We start from the raw sequence: 17,895 nt of genomic DNA on the forward strand, positions 1-17,895 counted from the left end.
CGTTATTGGCATATATTATTACAATTTCAACACAGTTTTTTCCTTTTCTTAAACTGTGTATACACTTTTTGGCTGGTAAAAAGCCCTCCAAGTAAACTTCTCCAACTTTCTTGGGAGTATAGGACCCCCTCCCAAGAAAACGTCTCCAGCTTTTTTACCTGCTTGTCAGAAAAAAGACAGAGCCAGGAAGTGGGGGGGGGGGGTTTCAGAGCTTCCCCCTGGACATTCAGCTCTATTTAAATCCCATCCTTGTGGCCATGGAAAGGAAGAAGAAAAGAAAGTTCCACTGATTGAGGACTAGCCTTGGCCAGGCTCTGTGTGAGGGTCTTCATACAAAATGCTGATGTACCTTCAGAGAAACCTCTAGATGTGTATTCATGTCCTCATCTTACAGTAAGCTGAAGCTCGAAGAGAACCAGCACCTTGCCTGGCATGACATAGCTCTTGGGGGGCCTGGCCACTCAGAGTCTGAAACCCGTGTCCTCTTGACTGCTCCATGTGGTTTTTCCCACTGCCTGTGGCTGGGAGAGGGCTATTTTCGTGGTCCTGATTGGGTGGAGTGGGCTTGGTGGCCCTGTCCTGTGTTGCCTCAGGACTGAGTGGGTCAGTGTAGACAGATCTTCCTCAAGCATCCTCCTAAATGCACGTTTGCCCCGCATCTGCTGTGGCAACTCACAGAACCCAGCCTGGGTGCCAGCAGCCTTTTACCAAGACGTGGCAGAGACATCCACAAGACGTGTTTCAGTTTTCTAGTTCATGGATCCTCTTATTGATTAGAAATTGGTCTTGTTGGTTTGAAGAATAATTGTAGCTATCTTTCCCCCACTTGTGCTGATTTGCTATACCCATTTTCTGATTGATTTATGCAGTGACAGTGATGTCAAGGAAGTGGAGAGGAAATGACTCTGAAGGCATTGGCAGCAATGGGAACGTCGCTTTGCATGTGTAGCAGGCACACTCTATTTGAATTGAGATTCCACAATTGGGGCAAGCAAGCGATGTCTTATATTCACATATTTCCCCCCAGGAGACATATAGTAACCGCGTTACCTCTATTTTAAATCTTTAAGTTGAGTTTCTATTTTTGAAAATTCTATTCTGTTGGGCCTGAGGTAATATAGCCCCGAGGCTTTCTGAGCACAGCATATATTAAAAGCCTGTCTGTCAACCATACCACACTAAAGTTATCATGTGAGATAAGAAACAGTTCACTAGTCAGCACCAGTGATGGTAGATGGGTGGGACAGAGGTGGCACAACAGTGTTCAGACATGGTCACTGTTAGTGTGTCCTGTTACCTTCATAATGGCAGATGCACTCTTCAGGGGGAACACTGGGCACCATTCACACCCCTGTCCCTGGAGAGCTGTTCTAGCCAGATGGACACTGCCCCCTCCCCATGTCAGCCCAACCAGAGCCTCCATCCCCTCCTTCTCTCCCTCCCGCCCTCCCTCATCTATTCATCTCTCTACCCCCTCCCCCTATGGACTGCCATGAATGTTGAAGTCCGAACTACCACTACCTAGGAATGTGACCTGATTTGGAAATAGGGTCACTGCGGATGTGATTAGTTAAGATGAGGTCACTGGGGTGAGCCCTAATCCAGTATGACTGATGCCCTTATAAAAGGGAAGATTTAGACCCAGAGACACTCGCACAGGGAGAACATCATGGGAAGGTGAAGGCCGAGTTGGGGTTTTGCTTCTACCTGCTAATGAATGGCAAAGTTTGCCCAGAAACTACCAGAAGCGAGGGGAGAGGCGTGGAACTGATTCTCACAGTCCTCAGAAGGAGCCAGTCCTGCTGAATCTAGATCTTAGACTTCCAGCCACTAGAACTGTGGGACATTAAATTTCTTTTGTTTGAGTAGTTCAGTTTGTGGTACTTGGTTACAGCAGCCTTCGGAAAGAATACACCTCCCCTCTGGCTTGGGAGAGCCTACCCTGGTTATTAACCACCTTCTCATAGCGCGCTCCTTAAGGCATCCAGGTGAACCGCTCAGTTGTAATAAGGGTGGCTCTATGTAAGCATAGAGAGCTGCAAACGATGAAGAGAAACAATCTGGTGTAGTGAAGAGAGTATGAATTCCTCTACTCCAGGGGGGTAGCTGGACTGGAGTGAGTTAAAATCCTGGCTCTGCCACTTTCTAGTTTCTTCACTTTCCTGAAACTTCACTACTTTACTGATATATTGATAATAGTAATAGTTGGGGGGGTTGCTGTGAGAACTAAAGAAAATACAGGCAAAGCTCTGAGCATAGTACTTGATTCACAAGATGATAGCTCCCTTAATCATTATAGAAATCACTTTAACAGCATACCGTAGAGACATTCCTTAGTTTCTGGCTTCATGGGGTGGGGGAGTAGGGGGAGGTCATAGAGGAGAGGTGGAGACTGAATAGACAGTGATGCTGCATGACATTTTGGTCAACAAGACAGACCACATATGGGAAATGGTCCCGTGAGATTGTAACACCATATTTTTAATACACCTTTTCTATGTTTATATCTTTAGATACACAACTACTTATCACGTTACAGCTGCCTACAGCACTCAATATAGTCACATGCTGTATAGGTGTGTTGCCCAAGAACAGTATGCTATGCAATATAGCTCAGGTGTATAGCAGGCTGTACCACTAGGGTTGTGTAAGTGCACACTATGATGTTTACACAATAAAATCACCTAATGATGCATTTCTCAGAGTGTGTGCCTGCTGTTAAGCAACCTGTGATTGTACATGAGAGTATTTTTTCTTTATGGTTTATAAAAGTCTTCCAGATTTTTTTACTTTGTGTATTTCACAAATGGGAAATTGATTTATTTTTTTAAAAAAATCAAAGTCTTAAATGAGTAAACCAAGATTGAGATTCAGCAGTTTGCTAACAACCGAAAGTTCTTGAGAAAGATTCCAGTTATACCTAGTTCAGAGGATTTCTTTATATCTTGCTCAGATTGCATGTTTTTGTAAATGTAGTGTTTGCGTTTCTAATTAGTGTTTATACCTAGCTGGTTTTACTATGTGGTTATATTTAGTAAAGGAAAATAAGTGAGACGGTAGCCCGGGCAACCAGGGGCTGCCTCTGCGCCTCTGTGGGTCCTCTAGACCCTTCCTGGCTACAGCACTTGGTCTATAAAATGAGGGCCAGACTCCCCTGCAGTGAGCGGTGTAAGGAGGGCAGCTATAGCTGGACCAGTTGTCAAACCTAATTGCAGTTTCAGGTGGTGCAGGTGCATGAAGATGGCATTAGAGTTGTGTCCCCAAATAACACCGTTTTGTTTGTTGTCTGTACCTCCTACCCCAGCACTGGCAGGGAGCCAGTGGAGGAAGGGTCTGTGTGGAAGCCTGGGCCGTGATTTGTCCACACCAGAGTTCCCTTTCCCTCATTTAAGCAATGAGGTGGTGCCTCTCCTATGTCTGTCTCAGGAGGGCCTGAGGACTACCAGCTTCAATAGAGCTGAAGCAGCTACTGGCTGGAGGTGTGAGGAAGAAGGGATGACAGGTGGGGAGAATGCTGATTGCTGTTGCTAATTTTGCCCCCAGCGCTTGTGACTCCCTTTCTTCTTTGTGAATGGTGTTTGGGCTCAGCCTTTAGTCTTGCTGTAAATGGAAGGTCTTTCTTGGCAAAACAAAACAATAGTTCTCTGCTCCACAAGGCAAAGGGCAGGTGTCTCTGTGTCTCTTGGGGATTTATTTTCTTTTCTAAGCCCTTACTAACAGAAAGACTCTAAGGAGTCTCTGACTTTGTTACTATCTGGGAGCAGTTTATATGTGGCCTGTGGGATGGGTGACCAGACGTGCAGGCTCCATTCCTTCTCCTCTTTCCCTAGCTGATGGCCTAGGAGAGGTGTCTCGGGGCCTCAGGACTTCCAGCTTGTTGGTCCTGAGGAGGAGGTGGAACCCAAAGACAGTAGTGAAAGGAAGATGGAACCAGGACTTGGCTTTGGAGCACCTGATTAGGTTGCAACCACCCTTCCAGCTTCTCTGTGGAGGGTCCCCCCCAACCCAGACCCAGCAACCTTCCTCCCAGCTGCGTGGCTGCAGTTTCTCTCCTTGCCAGCAGGGGTCTCGCCGGCGCTGCAGCAGGTCTGAGAACTTTTCTTGGAGCTCCTGAATCCCCCAGCTCCGGAATGTCCCAGCAGCTTAATGAGACTTAGACACCGCTTGAAGGCGCAGAGAAAGTGGTAGATCTAATGAGAAAAGGGGGTGTCTGGGGCCAGGCAGGGGCCAGAACCTTCTTGGGGTGGAGGTTGGGGGTGGGTAGGTGGGAATGTAGGATGCAGTGAAAGTATCTCTCTGTGGAGAACACTAATTAACGATGGAATGAAGGTTTGGTTTCCACAAAGAAGTTTTATTTTTTTCTTCAGAGTGAGCATATAAACTAACTTTACTGATTATTTGATATCACCGTTTTTGTCATAAGTCAGATACTTTGACATAAAAAGTCCTTTTTTAATTTAAAGCATTCTTTTTCCATTGGAAGCAATACTGTGGTGTTCAAATCAATAGTTAAATGCTACACGTCAGCAAAGTGCTGCCTGAAGTTAACCAGAAGTGTCAACACTTAATAAAATGCGAATACACCAGGAAAAGCAGAGGCCTTCAGCTTCTCCACAAGTAATGATACCATGTGAAAGGAAGATGGGGACATGAGAAGTGTGCCATCAAATATTGGTGACCATTAGAGATGTCACTAGGAAGGGAATAGTAAGCCAGTAAGGTTGGGAACACCTTGATTTCCTCCCAGTCTCACTGACAGAGGTAGGGTGGCTGTCAGGTTCTCTGCTATGCTGTGGATATCACTCACTAAAGCCCAGTTGATGGTTGAAACTCAGTCTCCAATTCATCTCCCCATGGCCCTGTGTATGGCCAGGGAGACACACTCTTGGGTAGAAATTTCAAGGATGGGCTCTTGTTTCTAGAGGAGTCTGAGCTGCTCACATCACAGAGACACAGTGAGCAGAGCAGCCCCTCCCTGCCCAGATGAGCAGGGCTTTAGAGCTGTGGACCTGTTTCATTTTCTGTTGACTACTACTTTGTATGAAAAATGTCAACAAGCCACTCTTGAGCCATTAACCTTTTAAAGCTGGGGGATTGTTACAGGATAATTTCTTATCATTTTGTCACGGTAACATATATCCAACACTCACATACTTTTGAATAGAAATTTAAATAGAAATCTGTTGAATAATTTTGCATAGTAGTCTCCCCACTGTGGACCTTCTGTGACAATTTGCCTTTGGGCTTAAGTCGAATGAAATGACATGGTGTGTAGATAGAAGTCTGTGCTGCCTGAACTTTGGTAAATACCCTGGGGACACTTGTCCTTAGGGAGTACTTAGAGTACTCCAAATCACAGGATGACACTTGCGGTCTTCCTGAAGAGTCAGTTTTACTTAAAGATTTAGTGGGAGAAAATTTAGTCTGTTAAAAAAAAACGTGGATATATTCTAGAGTAGAATTTTACAGTTTCATAAATCTTCCAGACAAGTCATATTTTCAGACTCTTGGTCCTAGCTCTGTCCCCAGGTTCCCTTGATATTTACCACTGTGATATCACACTATTTTTTGTGGTTTTATCATTCTGTAGTTCTTGTAGTATTATTTTATCACCAAGAACTAGAGGTGTGAGAAGAAGGTGGATATTTGGTTCGGAAATAGAAATTAGCCGGTGGTTCCCAAATGCAGTGCAGCCACATCGCGATCACCCAGCAGGTCTCAAGAGAGAGTTTCCTAGGCCTTCCCCCTGGGGACCCTGATTCACCTGGTCTAGGGTAGGGCCCCTAAGTCTACATTTGTAACATGTACCCAAAGTGATTCTTGGACTGTAGCTGGACTCTGGAACTAAACAATTTATTCTATTAATAACCATGGACATTGGGTAGGGAACTACAGACTGGTATCCCATAGACCATGCAGAAGAGCAAAGCTTGTTTTTTGTTTTTTTGCCTGTAGCATTTTTGTTGTTGTTGTTGTTGCTACTTTATATTAGTTGCCAAATTTAAAATGAGAGTATTTCATAGCTTTTCTTTAAAACTCAGAAGTTGGGACAATAGTGAGCCTGCCTTCTCTTCAAAGCCTGTGACCTCAGCTGAGCAATGGCTGCCCCTCTCAGATGGCCGGTGCTCTCTGGGTCTACAGGCTCCCCCTGCTCAGTGGGCATGTGGTCGTGTGTCCTGTTCTGCAGTGACAGCCTAAACAGCCAAGTGAGAGCAGGAATCTCACCCTTTCCCAGTGAGAGCAGGAATCTGCTGTGCCCTCTCCCCCTCTAGCCCTCAAGGGGACAGCTACCTGGGAAATAAACCATCTGATAAAAAGAGAAGAGCTTACATTGAGTCCTCTTGGGTCTCAGAATCATCTGCTCTGCTTAGTACTTCGTGTTTCTGGGTTGCTCTCTCCTAAAACACACACACGTCTCATAGCTATCACAATGGGAGGGCAGTCCCAGAGCGCCCCTGCCAACCAGCAAATTTCATGGGCCTGTGCTCCCATTTTCCTGTCACCATGGGTCTCGTCATTCTGGTCTCACTGTGTGTAATGTATAACAAGGACCCAAATGCCAGTAGGAAATGGTTTCTATAAGTGAACGTTTTAGGATTCCAAGCAACAAAGAGCAGTGAGCTTTCAGCACATCCAACTGTATACCCTGGCTGGACAGGCTACGGGAGGCAGCAGGCTTAGGTTCCGCCCACCTGAGCTGGCCCTGCTCAGGATTCAGAAGCGTGACCCCAGCTCCTGTTTTCTTCTGATATGTTCCAGTGACTCTCTTTTATTCCATAAGGTCAAAGGACACCACTTGGAATGGTCACTTGACAAGACTGCATTGTTTCTCTGACTTTCTTTTCTAGTTGCCCAAGACGTGAATCACTTTCTCTTGCCTGGGAACTTCCCCTTGATAGAGTCTAAAGTTCTCACAGAAGATTATGTCTTCCTTCATTTATCTGAGTCTAGGTAAAGTCAGACAGTGAATGTCAACAACCTTGAAAAGGCAAAGAATATTTTCCTTTTTTTTTTTTTTTTTTGAGACAGAGCCTCAAGCTGTCCCCCTGGGTAGAGTGCCGTGGCATTACAGCTCACAGCAACCTCCAGCTCCTGGGCTCAAGCGAGTCTCCTGCCTCCGCCTCCCAAGTAGCTGGGACCACAGGCGCCCGCCACAACGCCCGGCTATTTTTTGGTTGCAGCCGTCATTGTTGTTTGGCGGGTCCGGGCTGGGGATTCGAACCCGCCACCTTAGGTGTACGTGGCTGGCGCCTTAGCCGGTTGAGCTATAGGCGTCGAGCCATATTTTCCTTTTTAAATTTAACTCCTCTCTTCTCTTACCTAGACTGATTCTGTGTTCTGAACGTGCACAAGTTAGGGTCTACGTGATCTCTAACAAATCCAGAAATGATAGACATGGGCCGCTGGAGTGGGGATGCATTCCTGCACCTCTCTTTTCCTTGGCAACAAAGTCACCAGATGGTTAGCATTGACTAAACTAAATCCAGCCTGTGGCCTGGAATCCCATTCTCTTACTCAGGGTAAATCACCATTTCCGTGTGGGATTCCCAGGCTCCCTTCTGTCCACCTCCCAGAGCACTGACAGTGATTAGTATTAGCCTTCAGCTCTCCCCACCACCTGCAGGCTGGGAGTTCAGTGGTGTCTTTTTAATTCTTTAGACCTATAAAAGGCAGGCAAAATCAGAAAACATTCATTCCTGTCTCTTTCTTGTTAGAATGGCTATTAACACAAAGATAGGAGATAGCCAATGTTGGCCAGGGTGTGGAGAAAAGGGAGCCCTACTACTTTGTTGGTGAGAATGTAGATTAGTGTAGCCATTATGGAAAACTATAGGGAAGTTCCTAAAGAAGTTATAAATAGAACTGCCCTGTGACTCAGCAATCCTTCTTCTGGGCATATACCAAAAGGAAATGAAATCACCACCTCGTAAAGATGTGTTCATTGCAACATTATTCACAGTAGCCAAGATATGGAAACAACGTGAATGTCTGTTGATGGATGATTGGATAAGGAAACGCATGCACGTACACACTGGGGAATATTATTCAGCCTTTAAAAAGGAGATCTTGCCGTTTGCCACAATATGGATGAACCCAGAGGACCTTATGCTAATTGAAATAAGCCAGACAAAGAAAAATAAAAACATGGTTTCACTTATATGTGGAGTTTTTGTTTTTTGTTTTTTGTTTTTTTTTAAGTCATAGAGCTAGAGAATAAAACAGTAATTATCCAGGGCAGGGGTGGGGGTGGAGGGGAATGGGGAGATGGAAGATACAAAAGATACAAAGTGAGCCTTCAGCGCATCCAACTGTATACCCTGGCTGGACAGGCTGAGGGAGGCAGCAGGTTTAGGTCCTGCCCTAGGACTAATAGGTAAGCAGAAGGAATGGGTCTGGAGATCTAATGTAGGACAGGAGGACTATAGTTAATAATAGTGTATTCAGAATTCAGGAATTTTGCTGAAAGAGTATGTTTTAGGTGTTCTTGTTGCATATACAAAAATGAGTTAACTTTGAGTTGATGGACAGTTAGTATACTTAACTATGGTAACCATTTCACTATCTATGTGTATATCAAAACGCTGTGTCGTACACCTTTAATAGAAAGAATTTAGACAAAATCACTTTGATCTAACTGTTGAAAAAATGTAGACTCAGACATGCCAGATGTATTTTCTGATTTGTCCCAATTTCATATGTTTATCTTAACAAAGGGCCAAGTGTTCTCATTTTCATTCAGGGAATATGTCGATCAGAGCTACGTGTGTAACCGCTGTATTTTACCCAAATCTCACTGAAATAGATCGCGTATAAAAGGAGTTTCCCTGGGGTTACTTAATGTTTTAAAATACTTATTTAAAGCAGATAGAAGTTGTATACATTTGTAGAAAAATTCATAAATGGGAAGAGAGTGGTTTTGCAAAAGAGGATGTTTTTACCAGTTTCATGGTGGTGACTCCCTGAGAGTAAAAATACTAAAATACTAACCTGCCAGGGAGATTCTGTGTTTTTCCCCTGATGTTGTGTAAGAGGTTTGGGGTTAGGTGGCAGTGGGGGGTATAGTGTTTATTTCTGTGCTATAAATCAAGTACTTCTTGTTACTCTGGTCTCACTGGGGTAACATTCAGGTTGGTGGTATCTGTCCAGTCTCTGTAAGGGCAGGCAGCTCTGAAGATGACATATTATTTACTGGTCATAGGGCTCAGTGTCATGTGTTGGGAGATGCTTTTTGTGGTTTACAGCATCAATGCTGGGGTGTTATGGGGATTACTCCAAAAGTACTTCACAGAGAATGGTGGAGCCACACGTGGAGCCTGGTTACTTCAGAAAAGGCACATTTTATCCTTGCTGCGTGATGATAATTCGCTTCAGTAAAGTGAACTGACTCCCTACTTGGTGCCAGGCAGTGGTGCTTCTGGTATAAAAAGACACAGTCCCTGTCCCCAGAGAACTCTCGGCTTAATAGGACAGAGAGGCTTATAGGAGCATTATCAATGCCGCGGCCCAAGGCTGGAGGGAAGAAGGAGGGAGCTTCATGAGGAACCAAGCTGGTTAGTAAGGAGAAGTTCTCTGTGCATAAGGAGGAGAAGGGCATATAGCCAGAGGTGCCACAGCACAGAGCCTCAGGGTGGTGAGTGCAGGGGCCTCAGGACTTGAGTTTGGGTGGTTCACAGGAGATGGTGCTGGGAAGCAGAGGAGGAGAAGGGGTTGGGATCTTGGAGAGTCTTACAGATTAGGTGAAGGAGTTGGAGGTAATTCTTTTTTTTTTTTTTTTTTTTTTGAAACAGTGCCTCAAGCTGTCCCCCTGGGCAGAGTGCCGTGGCATTACAGCTCATAGCAACCTCCAACTCCTGGGCTCAAGCGAGTCTCCTGCCTCCGCCTCCCAAGCAGCTGGGACCACAGGCGCCCACCACAACGCCCAGCTATTTTTTGGTTGCAGCCGTCATCGTTGTTTGGCGGGTCGGGCTGGGAATTCGAACCCGCCACCTTAGGTGTACGTGGCTGGCGCCTTAGCCGGTTGAGCTATAGGCGCCGAGCCAAGTTGGAGGTAATTCTATAGGGAGCAAGGAGCATGATATTGTGAGGCCAAGGTGGAAGACTCTGAAGACATCTGCCTTCCAGGAGAGGGGTCAAACCCTGCCCTGTCCTAGCCAAATCACACTGTCTGGTCAGATTGTCATGCTATACTTCACTTCCATCCCGTCTAGGGCACACTTTCCAAGTCAAGACGCTGTGCTGGGTGAGTAGCCAAGAGATTCAGAGATGAGTAGGAAACCAGCCCCATTCATCTGGCCATCAGAGGTCCACAGACTGGTGGAGGGGCAAGGATGAGAGGGGCAGACATGGCCAGACCGCTTGTTGCAAGGATTGATAGCTTGTCGTATAAACAATGCTGGGGGGAGATTTGTTCCACAGGCAAGATCTCAGGGGTTTATACACTGCTGGGAAATTCCAGATCCCCAAACTTATCACTACTTTATTCTGTAGATACTTATTGTATTTCATTTAGTCTTTTTCTAAAAAGTAAAACAGGAAGAATTTTTCTCTTTCCTCTCTCTTTTATACCCAGTGAGAAATAGATCCCAATTGTTTACCAAAGCTACACTTAAGAAAACAACTTTTTCTGAAGACCCTTTACACTGAACAAGTTTTCAGGTACAGTTCCCACATTTAGTTCTTTATGAAACTAAATGTCTTTGCTAAATGCCAGGAAAGGGGGCTTGTGAACAACTTTATTGTCAATCACAGATTCCACTTTCCACTGACATGACTGCGTCTGGGCTGATGGTGTGGGCCCCAGATGGCCTTGCTGGGCTGGGTGGCGCTGGGATGGTGTGTGTTAAATGTGACTCTGTGGTCATGACACCTGGGTGGCGATGGATACAGAACAGGGTGGTCCAGCTGCTACCCCAGTTGCAAGTCCATGCACCTGCACCAGGGTCAACTTGGTGTGTGCGACACTGAACAGCTTTGTTTCTTTAATTCTCAGAGTTTATTATTTTAATCTCTTGGGAGGGAAGAGAGAGAGGAGAACCCAGATCCTCTTCAACAGAAAGCTGTTGTTTGAGAATCTGACCTCTGTCCCACGGGTCCTCGGCTCCCCAGTACATTCCACGTTAATTATACCATACGCTGCTACCACAGTTTGCCCTTTGGTATCCACAGACTTGGAAAACAGATACGCTGAGATTGTAGAGCTGGCTGCGCTGGAAGCAGTGAGCTGGGAGAGGGAAAGCAGGAGCCCTTCCAAGCCAAGGGGCTGCTCTGGGCTCAGGCAGACCAAGGGGATGAAGGCATTGAGGCAGCTTGGAGGCCCTAGACTGTGAGCCCAGAGGCTGAGGGAGGAGGTCTGGGAGCATGTGGGGTTGGGAATGTGGGCAGAGAGCCTTTCAGTCTGATTCTATTGCAAAGCGCAAGAGCTGTAGCTGGTCAGAAGGCTCCCTTCTGGTACCTGGGCTCTGTGGCAGGCATCTCATCAGGGGCCATGTAGTGAGGAGAGGGCTCTGGAGACCTTGCCAGTGGCTGGGGCTTCATCTCTAGGGCCACTGAAAAAAACTGTGGTCAAACGTATAACACAAAATTTGCCATCTTTTCATTCATAGTCTTGTCCAACCTTCACTACTATTTCCCACAAAGAGGATCACCCCCAAGAGAAACTCTGTACCCATTAAGTAGTAACTCTTCCTTTCTCTCTTCCTCCCGGCTCCTGGTAACCTCTGATCTACTTTGTGCTTATGAATTTGCCTGTCTAGACACTCCATATTTCTGGAATCTTATAATGTTAGTCTCTTCTGGTGTTCTCTGCTGCCCCCAGGCCTTGTAGCACATTGTTCCTCGGCCTGCCCTGGTGCTGGGCCTTTCGGACTCCTGGATCCTTCTCTCTGTTCATCCCTGCAGTACTCTCCGTGGGCTGCCTTATTCCTTTCAATTAGCCTGGTCTTCCCCTGTCCAGAACATTTGGTATGAAGCCCTCTTCTACCCAGCCTGACTGCTCTGTGTGTGTGTGTGTGTGTGTGTGTGTGTGCACGCGCGTATTTAGGGGTTATCTATGTGAGGGCCTTTTCTCCCCCACATTGCCCTGATGAGTCAGAGCTGGGCACTGTAACAGAACTCAGAGCTTGGTTTCGTCTTGGCAAATCTTCACTCACCAGGCACTGAGAGGCAGTAGAGGACGGGGTCATAAAAGGAAGCTCTGGGCCAGACTGCCTGGGTTCCAGTCAGTCTTCACTTACTAGCTGGGTGGCTTTGACTATTTTTCTTAACCTGTTAGCCTCAGTTTCCTTGTCTATAACATGGGGATAATAGGCTTGGCGCTTGTAGCACAGTGGTTATAGTGCCGGCCACATGCACCAAGGCTGGTGGGTTCGAACCCGGCCTGGGCCGGCTAAACAACAATGACAACTGCAAAAAAACCCAAACAAACAAACAAACAAAAATACATGGGGATAATAATAGTACGTACCTCACTTGTGAAGAATAAATGAGTTCAAGGATATAAACATGACAGAGCTTGCCTGTGCTGGCACATGGCACAGAGAGTGGTGCTCACCGTTATTGTAGCCTGCGTCACAAAGTTTTTGTGAAAATGAAATAATTTGTATGAACTGTTTAAAAAGTGACTGGCATGGAATAAGCATTTAGTAAACAGCAGCTACCCTGATGCATGTAGGTATGTATGTGCGAGCACAGCAAAACCAGCTCAGCACCACGAGACTGGGTCCAAGAATATCTCCAACTTCAAGTTGCCACTGGGCCCTATCAGGACAGATACGAACTGACCTGCCAGCATTTCCTGCTCTTTTCTTCAGAGCAACAGACAAGTGGGAATTCTCAGCAGATAGATGCCAAGGGCACCCCTCCTTAGGATCAGCTGAGGTGAAAATTGGAACTGCTCGCCTTGGGACAGGTCTCAAACTGACAGCACAGTCTTCACATTTTTACCCTTTTTCTCTTTTTAAATCTGGAAGCAAATCATACAAACTTGCATTCTTTCTGATCTCAAGCTAAAGATTCTCATATTCTTCTCAATTTAGGAGACTGAGAGGGCTTAACTGTTTACGTGGGTACAGTGGGATTGAAACGATAGAGTTTCAATCAAGAGGTTCATTTTTTTTCAAACCCACAGAAGAAAAGTTATCCTCTATGAAAACCAAGCTTTCCGAAACTTGTCTCTATGTTCTGACCTTATTTTTTGAGGGGGGAATGTTTTTAAACAATTTTCAGATTGAGTGTACACATGATTAGGTTATATTGCATTTTTTTCTCATTTATTTGTTTTTAAAATGTAATAAGAATACTGAGCTCCTCTTAATCATTTTTTAAGGGCAAAAGACAGTATTGTTAGGTACAGACAAAATCTTGTGCAGCAGACCCCAGAGCTTATTAATCTTGAAAACAGAAACTTTGTAATTATGGAACAGCAACTGATTTTTCCCTCTTTCCTTTGCCCGTAGCCACTATTCTACTCCGTTTCTATAAGTTTGACTATTTTAGATACCTCATATAACTGGAATCCTACGATACAGTGAGCCCTTAAACAGCACAGGTTTAAACTGTGTAAATTCACTTAAAGACAGTTTTCTTCAGCCAGTTCCACCCCTCAGACAGCAAGACCAATGTTTCCTCTTCCTCCTCCACAGCCAACATGAAGACAATGAACACTTCCACTCAATGAATAGTGAATTTATGATCTCTTCCATATGATTTTCTCAATAAAATGTTCCTTTCTTTAGCTTAATTTACTATAGCACATATCATAAAATATGTAACATTCAAAGTATGCATAAATCTACTGTTGGTGCTATCAGTAAGGCTTCCACTCAGTAGGAAGCTATTATTCTTTAAATTTTAAGGGAGTCAGAAGTTCTACATGGATTTTCAACTGGGTGGAGATCAGCGCCTGTAACTAACCTTTGCACTGCTGAGGGTCAGTGGTGGTTGTGTTTTTGTGACTGGCTTATCTCACTTAGAATAATGTCTTTAAGGTCCATCCATGTTGTAGCCTATCTCAGAATGTCTTTCCTTTCTAAGAATGAATAACATTCTTTGGTATGCACATACCATATTTGCCCATTCATCTGTTAATGGACATTTGGATTGCTTCACTGTGTGAATAATGCTGCTATGAATGTGGATGTACAAATACTGTTATCTTTTCAAGTCCCTGTCTTCAATTCTTTGGGTTATATACCTAGCAATAAATTTCTGGATAATATATGGTAAGTCTATATATTTTTTCAAGGATCCTCTGTACTATTTTCCATAGCAGCTATACCATTTTACATTCTCACTACCAGTGTGCAAGGGTTCCAGTTTCTTTGCACCCTTGGTAAAGTGCAAGTTGTACTTGAGCCCTTCACCCAGGAGGTGTGCCATATACCTCTGCATTATGACCATTAGGTAGAGCACACCACTCCTCTCTCTTACACTGCCTCCTTTTTCCTCCCCTTCCCTCCCTAGTAGTTGTTCATCTACTAGTTTCACATTCATATTTAGTATATTGGGTGCTTGCTTTTCCATTCTTTATTTTTTTTACAAGTCTGTTTATTGAAAGGATCTGAAAATAGTCATAAGGCTTTCAACATTTAACACATTTTCAAGATATTAACAATATGAAACATTAAGATTCACTTCAAAAATCCAGAATTTTCTAGATCGTTCCAGTCCCATGCTGCTTTAGGACAAAATTTAACATTTGCTTTTTTTAGATAAGGGACTGGAATTCCAAATACCACTGTCTTTGGGCCCAAAGCTGAGGTACTGGGGCCCCTTCCCCTCAGCCTATGGGTGGCAGGTGGAGGTTCTGCTGGCACTCAGAATCATGGGCAGCCCCTCTGCCACTTAGCGTTGCCCAGAATCATACTCAGTGTCTTAAGACGCTCAACTTCAATGATGCCGAGGGCCTGAGCTGCACCTCATAAAAGAGTCCTCATTCTCCTGTTCTCACCACTGAATAGTGAGAAAGGTGACTTCTTGGGCAAACCTCTAAGAGCAGCTACTCAAAAACAGCCTCCTGCATTTGGGACTCCTGCTGGACAGCACCCAGGGTGCTGCTCCCATGTGGTACCATGCTGTGGTACCCCAGGCATCACACCATGCTCTCAAGAGACTCCTGGTTCTCTGCAGAGGGCTCACAGGAGTACTCTCTGTTTTGTCTCAAAATTCTCATTGCAATTGTCCGGCTCAAACACGGCTCTCTCCTGGACCATCAGGGCTGCTCAAGGCTGGACAGCACCACACAGGACACAGTGTAAACATCAGCAGGGTCTTCGTATAAGTGTGTACAAGAAAATATGTATGTAAGCACTTCATAAGGTTTATAAGAATCTCTAAAAAGTATATGTAGGATTTAAAACATCTTCCTGGGAGCTGAAGCTGCGTGAGGAATGTGTGTGTCAGCCCAGGATGCTTGACAGCCCTCTGGGGATGCTGGGCCACACAGCAGCTCTGGGAGGGGACCAGAGGCCTCCAGCTCAGCACTGGGGGGTCTGGCCAGACTTGGTGCTGACATGAGCAGGGAAGAAACCTCTCCAGAAATCAGGGCACAGCCAGCCTGCTTCACAGTCGGCATCCAGACCCCTCTGGGCTGTAGCTTGCCTATGCTCCTCCCTAGAAGAGCTTCAGAAAGTACAGGCCCAAGGGCAGAAGCATCGCAGCTCAAGAATATTCTTGGCGGAGACATTTATTTTCAACATCAAAGGACAGATCAAGTCTTTCTGACCTTCTGATTCAGTAGACTGACTTGTGGAATCACAGAGCCTGGGGTAGGGCGGGGCAGGCAGCCAGCACCAAGACCAGCAAAGGCGGGGGGGGGGGCTTGTGCAGATGGTCCTCAGCCCAGTTCTCACTTTGCTCCGTTAGAAATGTGAAAAAAGGAGTCAGATTTAAAACATTAAAAAAACACAAAAGAACAGCTGATCTGGTCAACAAAGGCAGATACAGGCTTTTCCTGACAATAGACAGAGGCGGCTCGTGACCGCAACAGACAGACGTGTTCACACGCACACACAGGTTGGTATGTCCCCGGAGGGCACACGGGAAGGCAGGAAGGGCAATGCAGACCCGGGAGGGTTCGGGGCTCTGGCTGGTGTGCCTGCACAGGAGCTCGGCCTAGCCCACGCACCTGCCCTCGCCCCGCTCCTCCTCAGGGAAGTGGGCCTGCTTCTTGTGCACATTCCAGTGCAGACACTGCACCAGGCTCTCAAACCAGTCGCTCATGGGGTCTTGCATGCAGATGGAGGGCAGCGGGTAGCAAGAGGTAGTGATGCTGATGCTGTCTCCATGGCGGATCTCCTGTCTCTTCCGGCTGTCAAAGGACACCCACGCTGTGTTCCGTGCTTCTGGTGACAGCATGATCTTCAGCTCCACCCCTGCAGGAACCACGATGGACCGGAAGGACAGTGAGTGGGGGCAGATGGGTGTGATCATGATGGCTGGCACGTTGGGGTGGATCATGGAGGCCCTGGCCACCACTGTATACGCCATGCTGCCAGTTGGAGTGGACATGATCACTCCGTCACCCTGCACTGTGGTGATGAGGTGTCCGTCCAGGTAGACGTCCACGTTGGACAGATATGAGGAGGGGCCTCTGTCGATCCCCACCTCATTCAGGACCTGGTACTGCATGGCCTGCTGCCTGGCCTCCACGTCCAGGCCTGCAGTGGGTGTGCTGTGGATGGGCGCCTTCCTGGCCCTGGGCTCCTTCACCACCCTGACCTTCAGCCGGCTCTGAAGGACAACAGCTGCATTCCCCTCTATCACCTGGGTAACTTGAGACTGAAAGTCCGCAAAGTTGAATGGTGTCAGGAAGCCCAGCGAGCTGAGGTGGAAGGCCATGACTGGAGGCACGCTGCCCTGGAACAGAGAGGATACATACAGCAGGGTCCCATGCCCTGCCAGGCAGATGATGAGGTCTCTCTGATTAGAAATGTCATCATAATCTTCTCAGAAAGTGCAGAATTTCTTCTTCACTGCCCCAAAGTTTTCATCACTCACGATGGCAGGGTCTTCTAGCACCTTCTTTTCCACATACACAACCATATTGCTCTCCTCCATGAGGTATGTGCAGAGCTCCTTGAACAGCTGCAGCAGGCTGGCATCACGGACCTTCTTGACCACCAGAACACTCTTTGGAGACTTACTCCATGCCAGCCGCTGGCTCGCAGTGTCCTGAATGTGCATGATGGTCTGAGGGTTCTGCAGCACTCAGGCCTTTGGGCCAAAGGTGGTCACTGGGCAGGGCCCGTGTAGAGAGCGCGTCCTCCTGAACTCCTTGGTGCTCCCCCCGGGGGGGGGGGAGCGGGGGCAAGGTGGACAGGCTGCGGGACTTGGCCCAGCCCTGGATGGGGTGGCTGTAGCTCCAAGCCTCGTCCTCATGGCATGCAGAACAGCAGTACATGGCTGAATCTGGACACATCTCTTGTTCACGGGCATTTTTTCTTGTTCCATTTCCATAGTCAGTAAATGAGAACTTCGGTCAGAAAAACACTGACGCCTGCTCTGAGCATCTGCAGCTTGGAGCTCCACGGGCAGCCTCAGTCCCAGGGAGCTGCTCCTGGGATCACCAGAGGGAGAAGAAGAAACACTCCTGCTTGCTTGGAGGAACAAACACCAGCCCGCTTGTCTGCCCTGAGTGTCCAGGAAACAGCAGCAGGGCTCCAGGGGGTGTGAGACTCCACGGCAAAGTGGAATGAAGACCCAGCTGCCTCTTCCTCGTTCGCTGCCACGGGCGCCTGGGGGGCGTCTACATGCCGGCCGACCCCGCAGGCCACGCCACTGGCCGTAGCTACTTGGCCCTCCGTGCCCCAGCTGCCCGCCACCCTATGGCAGCGCGGACTGCCAGCGGCGCCAGCGCCGCAGAGCAGCAATGTGCCACCATGGCTCAGTTGCTTTTCC

The 17,895-nt window shown here is 46.9% G+C and overlaps 1 protein-coding gene and 1 pseudogene across 2 annotated transcripts in view; one reads left to right on the plus strand and one right to left on the minus strand.

Annotated features, from left to right (window-relative positions):
* Positions 1–17,895, plus strand: part of XXYLT1 (xyloside xylosyltransferase 1) — a 186,170-nt gene that overhangs the window by 147,740 nt on the left and 20,535 nt on the right. The gene's annotated exons all lie outside the window — the stretch shown is intronic.
* LOC100945373 lies at positions 16,111–17,469 on the minus strand (annotated as a pseudogene). Its single transcript, XR_153871.3, has one exon. The product of XR_153871.3 is annotated as an NAD kinase pseudogene (transcript).

The sequence above is a fragment of the Otolemur garnettii genome, unplaced genomic scaffold (genome assembly GCF_000181295.1).
Source record: "Otolemur garnettii isolate 467f Iridium unplaced genomic scaffold, OtoGar3 scaffold00060, whole genome shotgun sequence".
Lineage (NCBI taxonomy): Eukaryota > Metazoa > Chordata > Mammalia > Primates > Galagidae > Otolemur > Otolemur garnettii.